The sequence below is a fragment of the Hibiscus syriacus genome, unplaced genomic scaffold (genome assembly GCF_006381635.1).
Source record: "Hibiscus syriacus cultivar Baekdansim isolate YM2019G1 unplaced genomic scaffold, ASM638163v2 tig00010526_pilon, whole genome shotgun sequence".
Lineage (NCBI taxonomy): Eukaryota > Viridiplantae > Streptophyta > Magnoliopsida > Malvales > Malvaceae > Hibiscus > Hibiscus syriacus.
The window spans coordinates 28,559-48,356 of NW_024062222.1; the positions used below are offsets into that span (position 1 = coordinate 28,559).

At 37.5% G+C, this 19,798-nt stretch overlaps 3 pseudogenes; 2 read left to right on the plus strand and 1 right to left on the minus strand.

Annotated features, from left to right (window-relative positions):
* Positions 1–956: 956 nt before the first annotated feature.
* Positions 957–3,198, minus strand: LOC120203927 (annotated as a pseudogene).
* A 972-nt stretch (positions 3,199–4,170) lies between these two features.
* LOC120203932 lies at positions 4,171–7,801 on the plus strand (annotated as a pseudogene).
* A 1,908-nt stretch (positions 7,802–9,709) lies between these two features.
* LOC120203924 lies at positions 9,710–11,352 on the plus strand (annotated as a pseudogene).
* Positions 11,353–19,798: the final 8,446 nt, after the last annotated feature.

Sequence of the window (19,798 nt, forward strand, 5' to 3'; positions counted from 1 at the left end):
TTGACGATTTTATCGCATAAAGAAGGGAAACCCGAGGTTGAACCTAGTACCTAACCCACATTTTTTTGGGGTAAACTACTTATTTAGTTATACATCTATTATTTGTTTTTTGTTTGGTCACATTTTCTTTCTTTAAAATCATATCTGATGTTCTGTTTTGATAATTTATCGTTAAAAAATTAATAATGATGCTAACATGATATTTTTAAAAGTTTTAATACTAACATGACATCATTGTATAGTGACATTTCAGCATTATAGTTAATTTTTTAAGAATATATTATTAAAACAGAACTAAAACATAATATTAAATATAATTTTAAAAAAATATATTTTTTAAGCATTATAGTGATTTACCCTTTTATTTACATTTTCTAACATGTTAGGTAGATCTGGAAATCTTTGCAGTTGGGAGGATGTTGGGCTAGATTTTCTTCTATCTTTGGAACGGCTTGTCTCGAGTTTAAGTTCGGTCTACATGTTGGGGCTTGGCTATTTTGCGTATTCTTTATTATTTCAGGGCCAATCCATACTATATAAATTTAGTTATGAATTTAGAAATATTTTTTAAGGTACACACGTATATATTAATAACATAAAACTTTTAAATAGGACAGGTATAAATAAAATTTCAATCGAAGAAAATTTAGATTTTAGAATGGACACGAAAAATTTCAAGATGAACACCATCAATAAAATAAGTAATTAATCGAAAAAAATTCAGAATTTAAGATGAGGACGTGTCCAACCTCACCAAGCTGCGGGTGCACCGCTGCATAAATCTCGTTCATGAAAAAGAAAAGATTATATTTATCTTGCTTTCTTGTCATGTACATATTACATATTTACATTACTATTTTCTGAGTTCAAATTGTGCTTTCTTTCCCAAAACCAAAAAGGGAAGACGAAAGCATGACTAAGATTACCCTAACATATAAACAAATACAAGATGCCAATGACGAATATCTTATTCTTCGGATTGATTTTCAATCTATTTCGTATATTTCTTCGATAGAAGAACGTCAAAGCCTTAATCTCGATCATTATCGGCAACCTCACCTACCCTTTCTCGGTCTCACCTACAAGGCTATGTGAAACTAGGCCTGCATTGCGATTTAACTTACCTCTTCTATCCTAGTAACGACTTCGTTTAAGTGTAATCGTTTATCAGGGTTACTTTCGACGCAAGAAGCTCCGAGCTCGAGGACTTGAAGCATCGAATCGATTGAAGATTCATCCTTCGCTATCTCGGGATCAATCAATTCCAGAGCACAGTCCTCCGATATCAATGTTTGTACCCATTGCATGATGTCGATCCCGCCGTCGTTGTTGCTTAGATATTGTGAAGGGACTTTACCTGTCATGATTTCCAGGATGATAATTCCTAGACAAAAAACATCTGATTTTGAGGGGACCTGTTGGTATTGAATATATTCTGGAGATTTGTAAGCAAACAATGCTTGAGCAACATGGTTGGGGTTGGCCAGTATTTGAAAATTGTAGTCACTAAGTAATGGATCGTAGTTTTCAGATAAAAGGACGTTGCTGGATTTGAGGTTCCCATGGGGGACCTCGTAGATTGCAAACTCTTTGTGAATGAAACTGAGTCCTTGAGCGATTCCTTTGATGATCTTTAAACGCGTCGGCCAATTTAGATTAGATCGGACGACATCTTTGGCACCTGAAATTTGGAGTTTTGATCGGATTCAAAGAGAAGAAGAAGACACTGAATATGGATATAAAATGAAAGTTACCAAGCAAGACGTAGGACAAGCTGCCCTTAGGCATGTATTCCGAAACAATAAGCTTCTCCTCTTTCCTACAATGGTATGCTAATGGCGTCAAGATATTGTTGTGATTCAATGCCCCGAACCGCCTCATTTTAGCATGGAACTCGTCTTTTCTCAGGCTGGTCAACCAACTCATTCTCTTGACCACCACGGCCAATCCATTAACCATCGTGGCCTTCTACGCAGAGCCCAACGCGCCGTTTCCAAGCACCTCAGCGGTTGCCTTCATCAAATCGTGCAACCCTAATTCACCTCTCTCGCCATTCACTATGACCATGTCAGCCATCCCGCCTTTGGTGCTGCCTGGTGCCTTCGAGTCCCTCCTCGAGCCCGGTTTACTCCTCGGGCTCGAATCTACGGGCCTTCGATGGATGGATTCCGGTGGTAAGCGGACCGGCAGCACCTCGGCCCTCACAGGTTCTTTACTTTGACCTCTTGAACCATCTTCATTCTTGGTCTTACAGTTTGCTGAAAAGAGGGAGGCTACCACAGTGCACAGTACAAAAAACATTGTCGTGGCTACAAGCATTACGTTGCCATGGTAAATGGATTTGGCTCCATCGACTTCAGTTCGGTTTTGGTTTTGGTTTTGGTTTTGGATTTTACCCGAAGGTGACGGACTTGAAGCAATCGGCGGTGGAGCTCGAGGAGCTTATTTTATGCAATCATTGGCCGTCGGTGTCCCGCAAAACCTTACATTTCCTTGGAATGAATCGGCGCCGAACTTGGCCAAACTTTTTGGGATGTCCTTGCAAGTAATTAAGCGACAGGTTAAGGGACGTAAGAACACTCGGGTATTTCAATGGTGGGATCGACCCTGTAAAGTGGTTTCCCTCCAGGTGGAGTTCTAAGAGATAATGTAGATCCATAACGGACTCAGGGATATGACCGGAGAATTGATTTCCATTCAACCACAATTTCTTCAAAGATCTCATCGTTGCAAAATAATCATTGGGTATCGCACCGCTGAACTGATTACGAGTCAAGTATAAAGACCTCAAAAGCACCGAGTTTATTGAATTCCGGGATCGGACCTGCGAACGAGTTCCTCATTAAGCTTATGGATCTCAAGGAACGAAGTTGAAGCAAAGGCTGAACGTCGACTGTTCCCGAAAGGTTTAAACCCGCCAATTGGAGGCCGATAACATCCTCCCCACGGCACATGACGCCGACCCATTTTTGCCGACAGGAAGAAACACCCGGTCCCGGAATCCAACCACTCAAATTACCTTGTGTAAACGATTCCTTGAACTTAATTAGGATGTCTGCATCAGATTGAGAAGCACGGAGGGTGGGGAAAAGAAAGGGTGATTGATAGAAGAAGCGAAAGGAGATGGAGGAGGCGAACAGCGGCCATTACTGATCGGAAAGAATGAAGCTCCGGATAGAAACGAGCCGCCGCTCGGAGAAATCATGTGGTATTGCGAGACTTGGTTTGGGGGGATGTGAATTGGGATTGCCATGGCGGTGAAGTGTATCGTGGGCTTTGAGAGGCCGGCAAGTTATATTGGGGGTCTAATAATAGAATCGGCAATCGAGGATTGAGAGTTCATGGGATTGAAAGGGAGAAAAGTTAGGCCCTGCAACTCTGTTTTGACTTTGTCAATGCTCTCGCCCATTGCTTATTTTGGGGTTCAATATTCGTCTTCAATCTCCGACTCTCTTATAATTTTTTTATTTTAAGAAATAAATATAAAATTATAAAATTAAATTTTATATTTTATATTTTATTTTTATAATTATTAAATTAATAAAACATTGAAAAACTTAAAAATTTATTGGACAAACTGAGTAGTTCAGTTTTTAGCATGTTCCTCGACAAAGGAATAAGCTACCAGATTATTCAGACAAACTGGAAGACCAATTTTGGTTGCTCCGATTTAATTAGTTTTCTTTTTATATTTTTATCAAAAAAAAACATAATAACAAAAAATACTAGGATTAAACAATTATTTTTTATCCTTTTTATTTAATATATTTTAATTTTTAATAAATATTATTAGTCAACAAATAATTATCACTTTAAAATATAAATCTTTTAATCATAAATTAAAATGCTAGGGATTAAATACTCTGAAAAGATAAGGATTAAATTAAATGTTAAATGTTTTTCAATTTATAATAAACGTTATAAATTAAAATATCTAAATAAAAATTAAAATAACTATTTAATAAAATAGTAGTTGTGGCATGTTTAAACCAGAAATCTGGAGATTGTGATTTATATCTCTCGCCTTCGCCGTTCCTGACTTGCCTTGAAACGCACTCTTCATTTACGAACAACAGATCTACCAGCTACCGGTAGTTAATATTTCACCTAAAAAAATACACCTTTTTCACTCTTCTTGTATAAAGGATCCTCCTTTTCATGTGTTTCAAATCCAACTGCCGAAAGAAGTTTTCTTTGAACTCAATTTCTCCGATCACTAAAAAACCACAGAGATGGTGGAGACATTGCCGGTTGGGCGGTCTCAGTTACAACAGCAAAGGCTGGAACTTAAGAGACGGGTTATGTCCTTGCTTTCGTCGCATAAAACTCTCCTGACTGTCCTCTGGATCGCGGCTTTCGGTTCGGTTTCTTATGGCAATGGAGTATTGGAGGGGCTGGTTTCTTGATGCTCGCCAAAGCTGGACCGGGTCGGCCTATACCCAAGATGCGTCCTTTCGTGTTTAATCTGACTGATTTTGGTGGGATTGGGGATGGGGTCGCTGATGAAACGGCGGCGTTTGAGAGGGCTATCATGACGATCTCCAAGTTTGGGAAGAGAGGTGGTGCGCAGCTCAATGTGCCGCCCGGGAAGTGGCTTACGGCGCCGTTTAATCTTACTAGTCATATGACTTTGTTTCTAGCTGGAGATGCTGAGATTCTTGGAGTCCAGGTTTGTGCTTTCAGTTTCTTTTCGTTTTCAACTCCATAGCTTAAATCATTTAAAATGGTGATTCCCCCCTCTTAGATCAATCTTCATGCTGAACTCAATAGCTTATGATTAAGTTTAGGAATGAATCTATGTTTTGGCTTGTTAACTAAACAAGCTTCATTATGAAGACAAGATTGAGTTCTAGCACTAATTGTTTAATATGCTTAGTTGGTATAGACTATGAATTGTGATGAATGGAGACAGATGATTTGGTGTTTGTTTAAGTGATTTCCCAGTGTTGAAGCTAGTTATTTGATGTTTTGGGTTTAAAACTTCTGGTGTTGGTGGCTTCATCTTGTGGTCGTTGTTAACAATTACAATTTCTGTTGCTAATTTTGGATGTGATCTTCTTCCGGTATTATACAGGACGAGAAGCGATGGCCTTTAATGCCTCCATTGCCTTCATACGGGCACGGAAGAGAGCATAAGGGAGCTCGGTTTGGGAGTTTAATTCACGGGCAAAACCTCAGAGATGTTGTTATAACTGGTTAGCTTATTTACCTGCCCCTAATAGGCTGTAATTTCAGTTTTAAGTCACTTTGTAATATTTTCTTCTTGAGTTGCTAGCATTAAAAGTTTCCTACCTTTTCTATCTGTTGTCTATGACCTTCTCGAGCTTAAGCATTTAGTAAAAGAATTATAGGGAACTTTATAGTTAATTTATTTTACGCATATCGGTAAACCATATAGTGAATTTCATTAATGGAACTTGTATTTTTGGTCTATCCGTTGTGAATGAGAGTCATAGAACATGATAGTTAATTCCTCTAGAAAAAACTATAATAGATTCCTATGCATACATCTTCCACAAATAGTTTCTGCATCCTTTTTCGTATGGAGGAAATAGGAAAGAAACAGCCTTTTCAGGGTTTCAGTTGATTAAGCATTACCTGTGCTCTCCCTTTTCTTCCATTGTAACAAGGATGCATGTTTATGAATCGATATACAAATTGGTGAAGCTATCATAATTAATAGAGAAATTTGTACACCTGCTTGCGACACAGTAATCTAGATTTGATTCATTCAAAATTTGACTATACAGTCTTAGTAGCTGACCCTTGTATAGTATGATTCAGATAAAACGAAGATTAAGACCTTTATTATGCTCAAATCATTTTGTTCTTGTCTGTGGCTGATTTTACCCTCTGTTTTCACAAATCAACAGGGCATAATGGTACCATAAATGGACAGGGTCAATCATGGTGGAAGAAGTTTCGCCAAAAGCTACTCAACAACACCAGAGGTCCACTTGTGCAGATAATGTGGTCAAGTGACATTGTAATCTCTAGTATAACCTTACGTGATTCTCCGTTTTGGACTTTTCATCCATATGACTGCAAGAATATAACAGTAAGGAATGTTACCATCCTGGCTCCAATATTTGAAGCCCCAAATACTGATGGAATTGATCCTGGTAAGTAATCCATGCTACTTGTAATTAGAGGGAAAATGTCCATTCATGCTATGAACTGAACAGAAACATAAAGCCGAGAACTTATGAATTAGCATCCTGAACTGAATTCTATGAAATGTATGGGCAAATTGCAACAAATTTACTTTAATTATTTTGTCTTTTACCTCATTTTCCCGTTTCCTTTCTGTCACATATAAAGTTTATTAACATTGTGTATCGTACTGTTGGCCTGCTCAAATCTAGGCCCGTGCAGGGCTGTAGGCGTATACACTACATTTCAGCTTGTTCATTTGATGTGGGGAATGACAGAAAAAGATAGATTCATTCTAAATGTAACTAATTGCAAGTCGTTTATGTCATAAACAGATTCATGTGAGGATATGGTGATAGAGGATTGCTACATTAGTGTTGGGGATGATGCAATTGCGATAAAGAGTGGCTGGGATCAATATGGAATAGCTTATGGACGATCGTCAAGAAACATTCTTATCAGAAACCTCATCGTCCGTTCTATGGTCAGGTGAAGTTTCTTCAACTATTTTTCCTCCATCTTCGTGAATATTCTACTGCCTGATTTCTTTCATGTTTTTCATAAGCCAACCATAAGTCGATAACTATACGCTCCATGCAATCATATGTAACAACTATGCACAAGACTGGTAGCATTTATTCATTCATTCATTCATGGATACTTATTGCAGCATTTGATAATTTATGTTAATAATTTTTTTCACTGAAAGATAGAAGCAAAAGTCGACTTTTTTAAATACTCAAATTTTGTGTTAAACCAGTTATGATTTGTTGTTAAGCATTCGAATTTTGTCAGTTGTGATTACTTCCTTTCGTAGAAACATGTGAAATTCTTCAGATGCTAACAAAAATTCTGCCTTGGCTGAACCATGCCACAGTGCTGGTGTATCGATAGGCAGTGAGATGTCCGGTGGTGTATCTAATGTAACTGTGGAGAACGTCCTCATCTGGAGTTCTAGGCGTGCAGTTCGAATCAAGACTGCAGTCGGAAGAGGTGGATACGTTAGAGATATAACCTATCGAAATCTTACATTTGATGGTGCCCGAGTTGGAATTGTCATCAAGACAGACTACAACGAGCACCCTGACGATGATTTCGACAGAAAGGCCCTCCCAGTAGTAAGGGACATAAGCTTCACCGAGATATATGGTCAAGGAGTCCGTGTACCTGTTAGAATACACGGAAGCAAAGACATTCCCATCAGAAACGTGACGTTCCGGGATATGTCTATCGGGATAACATATAAGAGGAAGCATGTATTCCAGTGTGCCTATGTGGAAGGCAGCGTAATAGGGACTGTCTTCCCTGCTCCCTGTGAAAACCTTGATAGATACGATGAAGAAGAAAGACTCGTATTGCGATCTGAAGCCCAAAATGTAACAGATATAGATTATGACATATGAGAAAACGGCGGTCCGCCGTCAGCCAGCCATTCTTTCTTGGATCAGAGCTCAAAGGCATGAAGTTTGTATGAGATAATTTTGCAAGAACAATGGAGCAGAGCAAGCATGTTTATTTCCTTATTAGTTTTGGCTCCACTTATAATTTGTTTGATTCACTGAGCAGTGTACAGATAAATTCAAGCAGTTTATGTACATTTTCACCAGCTTGCTGAAATCAATTTCATAGCATGCATCTTCCATTTTAACCAGGCTTATACCACACCATTTATTAAATTCAAACTCACAGTTTCTTACGTGTGTGCGGATTTAGCTAGTTTAAATTTCAATCCATTGGAGCGTTGGACGTGAAATCAGATAGTTAAAACATCGTTGTGATATTATTTATCACGAGATTATTATCCCTTCTTAAAAGATATGATACATCTAGTAGGATTTACAAAGTGGCAATTTCAAAAGTTTCGATATTAAAACAATCAAAATTAATAATTTAAGTATTAAACGCGTTAAATTTTTAACAATATGATATTAAAATGAAATAAAAATTAAACGTCAAGTTGTCGCGTGGACAGACCGGCAAATGATTTGGTGGATTGGTCGGTAGTTTAGCATTAACAAACACTCAATCATTGCTTAAATAATAGCAAGTCCAATGCACGTCTTTTAATTGATATAAACGAAGTTGTTGCTTCATTTCCTACAAATTAATTAACTGATGGGGCTTTTACTATAAGCTCGAATGCATGACCCAGTCTGAAACAAAAACAAATCAATTGAATTTAAATTGATTCGAATGATCGACTTAAAAAAGTACATACACAAAGACTCGGACTTAAGAGATTTCTTAAGCGGTATTACTTGAACCGACCCATTAATAAAAGACCAAAATATTATTGAATACAAATTAAATTGATTAAGGTATCATCTATAATAAAATTATTAAAATCTGAATCTCTCGATAGAAATTAATTTCGTTTATGATAATTTGTATAAATTATCTGTGTAATAACCTGTGCATGACTAATAATGTGGTAATGATGAGTCTTCGTATATCGAGATATTACTCTAATCTCTAGATTAATCTCAAACCCATTTATGATATTGTGTATTACACGAATCATATTATATGCATTACATATACCATGCTTTATTCTTTCACTTTACCTTTACGTATTGCATTTCTCTTGTTGTACTATTGAATAATTGTGTATTACTGAGTTTTAGAATTTTAATATTTGATTATTTTATATTATTTATGTAATTAGGGATGGACCTAAGCGGAGTGGGTGGGGGCGGGCATCCTTTAAAGATCTAAAATTATCATATATTTTAAATTTTTTTTATGTATTTTCTTTTTGTTTTCGCCCTCCCTAAAATTTTATTCGCTCCCGAAATTTTACTAGTTGAAGCTCATCCTCCTAACATAAAATTATACGTTTGTCCCTGTATGTAGTTAGATCATGTTGAATCTGTATTAAGACAACATCGTTATTTAGAAGTTTTGATAGTATATGTATCTAAATATAAATCTATGTCATTCTGGTGTGACATGTACAATTTGTATGACTTTTTAGATATATATATATATATAGAGGTGATATGACATGTTATTTATAAGTTTTGGTTCGTTTTAGTACCTAAATTTTTAATTTTTTCTAAAATCATACCTAACGTTTAATTTTTTATTAGTTTTGATTCGTTTTAATACCTAAACTTCTTTTTTTTCCAGTTTATGTATTAAACGCGTAATTTATCTTAATATTTAACGTGTTTTCAATATCAGTATCTTAAGAGTTCTTCCTTTATAAAAGACTTTAAAATTCAATTATTGTTATTTATCTTTTAAATCTAATTTTTTTATTAAAATAATTGTTAAACAATTTATGTAGCACACTGATTATAATAAATAAGGTGTATCTTTTAAGAAATAACACAAAAATACCTTAAAAACATCGAAAACACGTGTTTGAAAGCGTAAAACAAAGGAAACAATAGAATGTTGAAAGCTCCCATTCCAAGCAGAAAAACGCCAGCTTTAGACAAAAGAAAAGAATAACATTTATTCCTCGTGCTTTTTTTTATTTTTTTTGAAAGATCAATAAACAAACCCATTTTTCATCCTCGTATAATAAATACATACGTTCCTTAGCCGAAAAGCATCTCGAATGAAGTGTATCCTTAATGGAATTGTAAAGTAAGTTCAAAGATCGAGGTTGCTTGAATTCCAAATCACTCTCTTAAACCCCAAAAGAGCAGAAGGGTTCAAAGCAGTTGGATTCTGTTTTGTCGGAAGCATGTCGTGTTCATCGGAATCTACGGGTTTGAAACCGGCGATGTTATCGGAGAAGCCAAGCTTTACCCAAATTTGTAATTTGTTGAGTCGGAGCTTGAAGGAGAAAGGTAGCTTCCGAGATCTACCCCTGGGAATGACATGCAACGGTGAAACTAACGGTAAGTTCTTCATTTCATTTGAATTCTTTGTTTCTTCTTCTTCTTTTAATCCTTTTCAGTTTTGACTGGAGTTCAATTAAGCTTTGGTTTTTAATCAAATAAGTTCAAAGTTGGGATCTTTATGTTTCTGTTTCTCTTAGTTGCGTAAGATTCAGATTTGCAGATTTATGTATTCGCAACTAATATTTCGAAACAGTCAGAACACGTGCCCTTTAATTTCTCGGTCATCCCCTGAAATTACTCAAAATTTGAGAAAATGTTTTGGAAAAACAAATTGAGAAGAAGAAATAGAGCAGGTGATTCAAAAGTTCCAAATTTTTTCGGTATTTCTCGGTCATCGGATTCTTCTTCTTTACTTGACAGGACCATCGGATTATGTTGACATAAGTCGTTTAAACATTAAACCAAGATCTACAACAACAGAGTTTGAGTCTAATCTCTAATGTATTGCCGATTTCTTTGTGGATATGTTGCAGGGACACCACAGGTGCCACCAACGACCATGGACCTATTTCCCGTCGATGGCAAGTCCGGTGATGTTTCTGGCCGAACCGTTGGAGCTCCTCGGAACTTGAGATCCATGGATTTGTTCCCTCAACGAGCTGGTTTCTCGGTACCGGCTCCTAAGGACGATGCTCCGAAAAGGGTTGATTGTAGTACCGCTACTAACATGAACAAGTTTGAGCCTCACATTGCGCAAATGACCATCTTTTATGGTGGACAAGTGATTGTGTTCAATGATTTCCCAGCTGACAAGCTAAGGAAATCATGCTTTTAGCCAACAAGAGCAGCTCACAAACCAACAGCTTCAACCCCACCCCTTTTACTTCGAGCGGAGCAAGAAGTCCAATCGAATCCAGCATCGGAGTTCCTCATACCTCGAAAGCAGGTCAACCTGCTCAGCGACCCGTTCCTGGAGGTAATCGTTGTTGTCCACTTCAATGTCTTTCAATCGAGGAGTTTTGTGCTATTGTTCATGTTTTATGTTGAGTTTCTCATTAGTTTTTGTGTCTAGTTGCAGCAGATCTGCCGATTGCAAGGAGAGCTTCGCTGCATCGGTTCCTGGAGAAACGAAAGGATAGGTAGGCATCAAGTCTCCTAGAGAAATGTCCTGCAATTTCTTGTATCGAATTATCGTAAAAAGATCAAAGCATTAAAGACAAGTTGAGGTTCATTTTTCTAGTTTGTACAATCTTTTCGAGTAAAATTATCCATGTTGATATCGTTATGATCATTTTCAGGATCACCTCGAAAGCACCATACCAGATAACTAGCTCCGCTACATCACCTTCCGAGTCGGGCGACAGCAAGTCATGGCTGGGTTTGGCTGCTCAATCACCATAGTAATCTAAGCCTTCTCTTTTTTTTTTTTCCTGAGGCTTTCCTTAAGCCTTCTATCGTTTGCTTTTTCTCTGTTTTTCTCGGCAGGGTAAGCCTGCTGTTTTCTTAACCTATCGATTCATGCATGTTTCGAGTTATCAGCTCCCCTTAGATCTTAACTCTCAGTCACATCCGACTTTTGATTAGTTATTTGTAACCATTTATATAAGGAAATTTTAGTTCACGTCATTTTTGTATCAAAATTTTGTTAGAGCTTTCGTATCGGTTGTCTGATCTTTGCTAGACATATTCGGATCTTTCATGTCGGTCGTCGGATGAACACAGTATACCTGTCTCGAACAAGGACTTGTGAAAAATGTCATGAACTTGATTCAGATAAATATCATTTATCCATCAAAACACAACATTTCAATGCAAACACAGATCGTTGAACCACGAAAACGCTATGAAAATCAATTACACAAAGCTTCCATCTACAAACATAACATTTTTTTTCTATTAAAATTTGCACTTCCAGCTTAAGAAAACAAGAACTTGTAGGGCTAGAAAGTCCGAACACTAGGTGGGTGAAAATAAGCGCGGCACGATCTGTCTCCCAAACCATCACCGCCGAAATAACAATCCGCATGTGAATTAACACCCGCCACTTTCGTTCCTTGTTTCTGAGCGTGTCTGAAAGCCACTTCCTTGATTTGAGCCGTCGTCAAATCACCAGCATCCGCTATGTCCGGAGGATGTCAGGAAAGTTGAGCTTTGCTGAATTCCCCGCAGGCAGAAAAAGGCGGCGGCGTAAGCTCCCGCCGCTTCTTTCGCCTTCTTGTAAGAACCCAACCATATTCTTCATCGGCTGTTGGGTTGCCGTACTTCCGCCACCCATTTCCCCCACTTCCTCATCCGTACACCCTTGTAACGGCCTCCGTCGTCATCCCTCTCCCCTATCGGCCTCACCATTTTTATTCTCCCTACTAATTTTGTTGGATTGTCATTATATAGTAAGAGATGAAAAACAGATAGGCTGATTTGCAAAAGAAGTGAAAAAAAAAAAAATGGTGAGAGGCGGCAGGGCGGAGGGAGCGCGTGGACATTTGAAAACCGCCACGTAGATAATGAGAGTGAGATGCGTCCGGAGTTGTCCAGAAATTATTAGATTATCTGTTCATCACTATTATTTAATGTCTCAACTAATATTTATATATATTTTTTAAGGTAAACTTTATTTTTTTATATATAAATAAAAAGTAAGTAATTATTTAAAGTTAATTTAAATTTTACGATTCTTATTAATTAAGACTACATATGACGTGATCAATCGAATCTATCAAATTGTCGCAACCGTCTTTCGGTTGTCTCCCGGAATTGGGCTTCGACTTGAATAATTGGGTTAGAGTCGCCACCGACCACTTTAAATCGAATTTAGGTGGGTCGAACACCATCTTACCTGATCTGCGTTGTACCAGAAACGTATCGAGTTCGGGAGTCGGTTACGGTCAAGGAAGGATTAGCACCCTTGAACTGCCCTTTCGGTACCGATTAATTTGCCGGTTGTCTTTATTTGCGAAAATTGGAATTTAAATTAAAATTTAAATTATTCGATTCGAATTACTTACCATTTGATCAGCTGGAATTTCTCTAAAAAAGATCAAAAACATTAAACACAAAAAAAAAATATAATAATAATAATAATAATAATAAATTAACTAGAATAATGAATCAAAGGAGAGAAGAAAAGAAAAAAAAATAAATAAATAAAAAGATAAATTGAAAAATGAATAAAGGAAAACAATATTAAATAAGTAAAAAAACAAAATAAACAAAAGTAATAAAAAACAATAATAATAAAATAAATTTAGGGCAAATAAGATAAAAATGAAATAAAAAAATAATAATAAATATACTAATAAATATGAAATAAAATAAAATAAACAACATGAAGAAAAAGAATTGAAAAATATAAAAAATATTAAAATAGAAAAACTAAAAAAGGAAAAACGGGAATGAAAAAAGTTTATAAAAAAATAATAAAATAAGGGTTGGGGACAAAATAATAATTAAACTTAAACAAGACAGTGACTAAAATGAAATACTAGCAAATGTAATATCCAGAGTCAAACTCTAATGAAAATAACAAAGCATATAAGAGTCATACTAAAATAAAAGAATTAAAACATTGAAGCTCAAAATAGAAGAAATTAAAAGTTTAATCCATGGCTAGAAAATGATATTACAAAGAAGGAGGGACCCGTTCTGCGATCATCCCATATGTCAACCCAGAGATGCCCTAAGTCCCTTAAACGGCGTCGTTTCGGGGTCTTTAAATACCCCCTTAACTGCAATCTCGGCAGAAACCCTCTCCCATTTCTAACCTCAGCCGTCTCCTCCTTTTCTCTCCTCTCAGATTCAAACACAGAAAAACCAGACATGAAAACCTCCCAAACCCTCACCCAGAAAACGTTACCTTTGTTGGCCTTTAACTTTTCCAGGGGTTTCTTCGACGAGGTGCACGCCGAGCCTTCGCCCCGAAACAAAGTTTGGAACTTTGTTTGTTTTACTTTCGGTTTAGAAAGTTTTCGTCTTTTGCTTGTTTTTGTAGTTCTGTTGTGTTGATGTTCACCGTTTGGTTTTTTGTTGATGGCTTCTATTTGTATACTGTTTTGGTTTTGGTTTGGTTTCTATCTTTCTTGATGATGCTCTGCGTTTCGGTGGTGATGGGATTTTTGTGTCGGTTGGCCGATGTTGGTTTCTGGTATGTGATGGCTCGGTTTTCTGTATGGTATCTCTCTCCTCCCCCTGATGGTTTCTCTCTGTTGTGTTTATAGGCCCCGATGGGGGTCCGTTTCCGACTGTTTTGGGGTCGATCCCGGATATTCCGGGGTCGTTCTCGGTGATCTCGGATGGTTCAGTCCGAGTAGTTCCGGTTTTGGTGTTGCACATCGCCGAAATACTCGGCCGGCCAATGACTTTCGATCCTCTGTAACCCTTGATCTCGACCGTTGGATTGGGTCAGATCCAACGGTCCAGAATCTGATGCGGCGCTGGACTTAACGTGGAAACCCTAATCTTTGGACTTTGTTTCTGGGCTGGGTCAGGCCCTGCTGTCTGCTTGGACCTCGTTCTGGACCCTGAACAAAAAACATAAAACAAAATGATTAAATAAGAAATAATAATAATAAATAAAATAATTACACTAATAATAATAATAATAAATAATAATAATAATATAGTATAATATATATATATAAATATTTTTAAAAAACATATAATATATAATTTCAAAAATGTTTTTTTTAAATTATATATATATATTAAAAAAATGCTTTAAAAAAAATATATATACATTTTAAAAACTATATATATAAATGTTTTCAAAATGTTTTCAAAACTATATATCATATAAATTTTCAAAAAGGTTTTTCAAAACTATATATTATACGTTTTAAAAAATGCTTTTAAATATATATATATATATATATATATATATTATACATTTCCAAAATGTTTTCAAAGACTATATATTATATATATTTTTAAAATGTTTTCGAAAAAAAACATATATTATATATCATATAATATATACTTTTCAAAAAGCTATTCTCAAAATTATATATATTATATGTATTTTAAAACATTTGTAAACTATATAATATATAGATATGTATATATAATAAAAATCAGACGAAAATAGGTGTCTACAGCTGCCCCTCTTTGTTCTTTTTCGTGGAACGAAAATAGGACAAAGACAAAAAGACACAAATTTTCGTTCAGTAGAGTTGAAGAATAACTCCCTGTCGAATTGAGCTGCGGATGACCCCTCCATCGCGAAGTCGAGTACATCTCGAAATAATATGGAATTGAAACCGTAGTTCGAAATTTGAATCGGGATGCGGCTTTTTATTGCCCAATTGTAGTCAACTTCGGTCTTCTTCTTGGTTTAAAGACCTTGGTTAAAAAATTTGGCGGTAAAGTAGTTCTCTGACTCCACCATGTGTTTGATAGGCCCTCGAGCTGAATGAAACTGAACTCGAAAGGTCTTCGTTGACATATAGCTTTTCTCGACTTAAGCTATGATGCTGGAAAACAGTTTCTTGTCACTGAGGCACGGTTAACCCAGGTCTTCTTCTCGACTTGAAAACCTCGATTGCAGCCGAATAGTAGTGTGATTGGGGTGTCATCGAGCTGAGATGGAGTCAAACTCGGTAATTTTATTGACAAATAACCCTTCTTGTCTTGAGCTATGTTGTAAACGATATGACCTCGAAGTTGAGTGTAATCGAACTCGGGGGTCCTTGGCAGATAGCCCTTCTTGACTTAAGCTATGCTGCAAATGATGTGCCTTGGAGCTGAGCGTAGTCGAACTCGAAGGTCTTTTGGCGACAGATAACCCTTCTTGACTTAAGTTATACTGCAAATGATGTGCCCTCGAAGCTGAGTGTAATCGAACTTGGGGGTCCTTGGCAGATAGCCCTTCTCGACTTAAGCTATGCTGCAAATGATGTGCCTTGGAGCTGAGCGTAGTCGAACTCAAAGGTCTTTTGTTAGCAGATAACCCTTCTTGACTTAAGTTATACTGCAAATGATGTGCCCTCGAAGCTGAGTGTGATCGAACTCGGGGGTCTTTGGCAGATAGCCCTTCTTGACTTAAGCTATGCTGCAAATGATGTGCCTTGGAGCTGAGCGTAGTCGAACTCGAAGGTCTTTTGGTCACAGATAACCCTTCTAGCCTTGAGTTATGCTGTAAATGATGTGCCCTCGAAGCTGAGTGTAATCGAACTCGGGGGTCTTTGGCAGATAGCCCTTCTCGACTTAAGCTATGCTGCAAATGATGTGCCTTGGAGCTGAGCGTAGTCGAACTCAAAGGTCTTTTGTTAGCAGATAACCCTTCTTGACTTAAGTTATACTGCAAATGATGTGCCCTCGAAGCTGAGTGTGATCGAACTCGGGGGTCTTTGGCAGATAGCCCTTCTTGACTTAAGCTATGCTGCAAATGATGTGCCTTCAAAGCTGAGCGTAGTCGAACTCAAAGGTCTTTTGTTAGCAGATAACCCTTCTTGACTTAAGTTATACTGCAAATAGTTTGTTAAAAATGGCTTCCCTTTACGGGTTGAAAACGGTCATGATTCTTCCGGTGGTTCCCCTAAACTGGTCTGGGAAAACCTACTGATAAATTCTGACAGCCGGATATCTTCCGTCGTGGAATTGAAATCTGGCTTGAAAGTGTTAACTGAAAACATGTTGCTCCTGGTGAGTTTGAATCGAACTAGATTCGATCTGAATTGGTTCTCGAACCCATCTGACATTGGTTCTGAGATCTGTAGTTATGTCAAGTCGGTTGAGGTGTAACTTCTTGCTGCTGAGTTACACCATCGTTCTTTAAAGGTGCTTGCAAGTCGAGTAACCTTCATCCTGAAGTCGAAGCTTGACTCTGAAAGCTGCAAAATTATGTATGCTAAAATGATGAATGTGATGCACCTAAGTATGTCTAAGACATGCAATCATGAATGAATTATGATTTATTTCTTGGATGGAGTCTCGTGCTCTGCCTGCCAATCTGGTCCATGGAATCGATCGTGCCCCATTTGCTTCTCGAGCTTGGGCTTTACAGACATTTCATATCTGAGATTGTTCTGTTTGAAAACGTTTTTTCTTTTTCCTGATTCAGGAGAGAGAAATGATAAAAATGTTGTAACGTATTGTTCGCAATTGAATCAAATTGTAAATGTGATTTCAAAAAATATCAAAGGAATCAAGAGCTCTTTTAATGCTTGTAGAGTTACAAATCTTTGACAAATGTTCAAAGGGACGAGTCGGCTTTAGGTTGGCCTCCTTTCTAAGGTTTTTTGGTAAAAATGTCTTTTTTTTTTAATATCGCAACATGCTTTGGCACTTTAATTGGGTGCGGACAAAAATGACGCAACTAGCATGATCAATTACTAGACCTTTTATCTCAGTCCTCTGAAATATTTCATTTGTTCAAGCTTTGTAGGCTCTTCCAACAAAGGCAGTGCAAAAAATATCGGTCTAAAAATGAAATTCTTGAGTGCTCGTGTGTAGTTGACTATAACAGGTGTTCCTTAACTCCCTTAGTCCATTTTACCGAAAATTTCTTAGATAAATTTGATTTAATTTGTCATTATCTGGCTAGCTGAATCCATAAAGCCGGGGCATTTAACCAATTGCCTTAGAGGGACAACTTAACATTATAATCACTCTTATCAAGTCAACTGAAGGGTTCATCTCATCACAGAGTCTTCAACCTGACAAGAGCAGTGGAGCAAACACCGAATTGCCAAGTGTCCGAGCAATGTCATGGTTTGAACGTAATCTACTCATAAGGCCAGGGCTTTCAAGTTTCCTCTATAACCAATTGCCTTAGCGGAATAGTTCAGTTTTACGGATTTAATTTCTTAAGATTGTCAAGAAGAACCTGTTATAGTCTAGGTGTTTGTTGAAAGTCAAAAATTTCATCTTTAGAGTTCAATTTTCAAGCAACTGGCCTAAACTAGATTCACATACTCGACTCTTTCATTTGTAAAGATCATCATCGTCATTGAACATCTTAAATAAAAAACATAGTAATTGTCATATGCAAATGATGCCCCATGTTGTCCGTACCTTATGAAAGGAAAATTGGTTAATTCCAAGAACGGGGTATGGTATTTGAGGGTATATTCTGGATAAGATCAAAGTCCTTGTTTTAAATCATGTTACTTCGTCAAAGATTCGTAACTTTGAACCGTCTACAGAGTTTCTTAATTCAAATGATATGCAAAGAATTGCAAATTTGCAAATATGATTCATTGCTTAACATCTTTTAAAGTAACATAAATTTGATTAAAATGTCTTTACAAAAACTTGAGAAAAAAAATGGAAGAAAAACAAAGTCAAACAGAATGCCTCAAATGATGAAATGATATTCCTCACTTGGATGCCCCCAAGTTGTTGAAGTCGATCCAGTTCTGGTTACGCATCTTTTGTACAACCCTCTTAAATGCGTAACAGTTCTCAATTGTGTGCCCTGGGACTCCGCCGTGATATTCACAATACGCATTCTCGTCATACCATTTGGGGTATGGGGGCTTCATGGGTTCTACTGGATATGGTGACACCACATGGGTGTCAAGAAGTTGCTCGTAAAGCTCTTTGTAGGTCATGGGAATAGGGTCGAAATGTTCCCTTTCCCTTCTGGACTCTTGTTTAGAAGTACCTAACGGTACAGCCGCAGTTGGTTTTGGGCTGGAGATTGTAACACCTTTGCTGGAGTGTTTGATGTTGTTAACCTCTCCATCCCTTTCCTTCATAGGAGGCTTCTTACTGGCTTCCCCATCCTTAATCTTGCCTTGTTTTATGGCCGACTCAATCATTTCTCCGGCCATAACCAAGTCTGAAAAGCTTCCTGATGTGATCGCCACCAAATGCCCGAAGTATGGAGCCTTCAGAGTCTGCACGAAAAGTTTCCGGGTTTCCTTTTCATCTAACGGTGGATGAACTTGCACAGCCAAGTCCCTCCATTTTTGTGCGTACTGCCTGAAACTCTCGTTATGCTTCTTTTCCATGTTTTGTAGCATAACTCGATCTGGCCTTATGTCATTGTTATGCTTGTATTGTTCCAGAAATGACTTGGCCAGGTCCTTCCAGGTCTTGATATTTGATCGGCTTAGCTGGTTGTACCACCGAATGGCTGAGCCCGACAGACTATCCTGAAAGCAGTGGATCAGGAGTTGGTCGTTTCCTCCATATCCTGTCATCTTTCGGCAGAACATGGTGATGTGAGCGGATGGGCAACTATTCCCGTCAAACTTCTCGAACTCCGGGGACTTAAATTTCGGGGGAAGAACCAAGTCCGGGACTAGACTAAGTTCCGTTGCATCGATTTCATGGTAGTCACGGTCTCCTTTGACTATATTCATTTGGTCCTCCAATTGTTTGATTTTTTCCTCCATCTTCCTCGCTTTTTCCTCTTCATCCAAATCCGGTACATGATAATAACCCGGATTGTTCTTAGGGTTAAATACAGAGGACAAGGGCTTTGATTTTGCAGTAGATGAATCCCCTCGAAGTTCTGGTAGGATTTCAGGTGAGATAACCACTTGCGGGGTAGGTTGTATAGTTACCCCTTCCGGTGAACCTGCCCCGGGCGCACTGGTCTGTTGTAGGCCAACTAATTTGGCAACGATCTGGTCAACCAAGGACTCTTGGTTCTTTGTGATTGTTTCCAGAATATTTCGACTGTTCTGGTTCATCTTGTCCTCTAACTCCTTCTGTAGTTTTAACATATTCTCCTCGATTTGTGTAATTCTGGCTTCCATCCTCTTCTTCTTCAAACGAGTGTTATGTGGATGGGGTGTGTCCAATACTTGAGGTGGTGTATCCAGTATTTACTCCTTTTGATGAGACATGTATATATTAGTTAATATGAATGCAAAGAAAATAACAAAATGCAAAGAAAATAAGAAATG